Raw genomic sequence first — 2726 nt, 5'->3', positions numbered from 1 at the left:
ACTACGTATCCACTGTCCTTACACCATGCAAATCCCGGTACCCCCATTATCAAAAGATAGCATACACGGTCTTTATGGCATCCCGAAAGCTACGACACTACTTCCAAGAGTGTTGAATCACGGTGGCTTCCGAGGTACCACTCAACGACATAATAAACAACCGCGATGCCACGGGCCGGATTGCCAAATGGGCCATTGAGCTCCTTCCATTTGATATCACATACAAACCACGTCGAGCTATTAAATCCCAAGTACTGGCTGACTTCGTCGCCGAATGGACAGAGGCCGAACTCCCTAAAGAGTACGGCACATATTCCAATTGGGTTATGTATTTTGATGGCTCCAAAATGCTGGCAGGGCTAGGAGCGGGCGTCGCTTTAACGTCCCCTACTGGAGACGTCGTTCAGTACATACTCCAAATACTATACACAGACTCCAACAACGCAGCCGAATACGAGGCCTTATTGCATGGTCTCCGGATGGCTGTCTCCATGGGCATATAATGCCTGGAAGTGCGCGGGGACTCAAACCTTGCAATATCTCAAATAAATGGAGACTTTGATGCCAAAGATCCGAAGATGGCAGCTTATCGTAATGCCGTCATAAAAATGTCGGCTCGGTTCGAGGGGCTCGAGTTCCGTCATGTGGCTCGAGAAAGTAATCAAGCGGCGGACGTTCTTGCTCATATCGGCGCCAATCGCGAACCCGTCCCACCTAATATCTTTCTGGAAAGGCTTTTTAAGCCATCTGTGGTGTGGCAGGGGGAAAACGGCAACACTAGTCCGGATCCGAACATAACCCCAGATTCCGAACACACCGATATCATCGGAGGCTCAGCCGACGAAATAACACCGTCGGCGCATCTCATCATGGCAGTCATTGCCCCATGGACCGAACCCTTCCTGGCCTACCTTAACAGGAAGGAACTTCCTGCAGAATGAGGCCCGCCGCATTGTCCGGCGTTCGAAGGCCTACAAGGTGCACGATGGAGAGCTCTATAAGAAAAGCGCTACCGGAGTCCTTCAAAGATGTATCTCCGAGAAGGAGGGGCGGCAGCTCCTAGCTGAGATTCATGCCGGTCTCGGCGGGCACCACGCCGCAGCTCGGGCCCTTGTTAGCAAGGCCTTCCGTACAGGGTTCTATTGGCCAACGGCCCGAGCGGATGCACAGGACCTTGTCCAACGTTGCGTTGGATGCCAACTCTTCGCCAACCAAAGCCATATGCCCCCACCGCCCTACAAACAATCCCCATCACTTGGCCTTTTGCGGTCTGGGGACTGGATATGGTTGGACCCCTTAAAGGAGGAAGCCATAAAAAAATATCTGCTGGTCATGGTGGATAAATCCACCAAGTGGATAGAGGCCAAAGCAGTTAAAACGGCCGAGTCCGGGCCAGTAATAGACTTTATATCCGACATCGTACACCGTTATGGTGTTCCACACATCATCATCACTGATAACGGATCCAACTTCACAGCCAACAAAGTGAAAACCTGGTGCGCTAATCTGGGCATCAAGCTCGATTACGCCTCTGTCTATCATCCACAGACAAACGGTCAAGTCGAAAGAGCCAATGGTCGAGCGGCATTAAGCCTAGACTAGTGCGGTCTTTGAAAGAATCAGACAAGCACTGGGTTGAGGAGCTCGACTCCGTACTCTGGGGGCTGTGGACCACGCCCAATCACACTACCGGATACACACCTTTCTTCATGGTGGACGGCGCAGAGGCAGTGCTACCCTGCGACATTATTCATGACTCACCTCGAGTGCGCATGTACGAAGAGAGAGAGGCCGAGCTCGGTCGGCAGGACAGCTTAGATGCCCTAGAGGAGGAGCGCAACGTCGCAAAAGCCCATTTCGCATTTTATCAACAGCAGGCTCACAGATATCAAAGCAGAGAAGTGCGGGCCAAAACTTATAACGTCGGCGAACTCGTTCTATGCCTGTCGGAGAAGAAAAAGGACAAACTCAAGCCCAAGTGGCAGGGTCCCTTCATCATTGACGAAGTTCTCACCGGAGGAGCATACCGCCTGCGTAATGCATCAGACAATCGCCTCGAGCCGAACCCCTGGAACGCGGCCAGACTCCGAAGATTCTATGCCTAAAAAGCGCCGAACTCTTTGTTCATCTCCTTCTCCCTGCTGTTTCCATAACACTTTTTTTCTTTTTTCTCTCTCTTTTCGTTTTTTCTCTTCAGCCTTACAGCTTTCGTGTGGTTAGACCGTACACCCCCGGCGCATACATCTTCAAGTATGTACGCCCATTGTACCTAGGGGCTTCTTGTCCAGAAGCTTGCTATTATTATTCCCCGAGCATTAAGCTCATTACATATGCGCTTTTTCCATATGTACCTTTTCTTCACCATTATATGCATCGATATGACTTAAGTTTTGGCCAAGCTGGGTTGCCTGGCTCCTGTGCTTATGCGCTACGTTCCCGTTAGTTCGGCTAGGGCATAAAGGAAGCACCTCTGCGATTGTTACTGCCGGGTCATCCGGATGTGTACCTCAGACTGGGTGAAGCCGAAAGCTAGCGTTCTTAAGAGAATATTCGGTCGATGGATTAAAGATGATTTTTTGCATTGTGAACCCCCAGAAGTTAAAACATACTACGATTTTTCAATCATAGTTCGGACATGCGCATTAACGCATGCACACCCAGGGAAAGGAACCCTTAACGGAACTATTCTCTCTGGAAGATGTTTCGTACAATCTTAATGTAATATA

This window comes from Triticum aestivum, chromosome 1D (assembly GCF_018294505.1).
Source record: "Triticum aestivum cultivar Chinese Spring chromosome 1D, IWGSC CS RefSeq v2.1, whole genome shotgun sequence".
Taxonomy (NCBI): Eukaryota; Viridiplantae; Streptophyta; class Magnoliopsida; order Poales; family Poaceae; genus Triticum; species Triticum aestivum.
The sequence above is the reverse complement of the archived record's forward strand: the minus strand, read 5'-3'. Positions refer to the sequence as shown.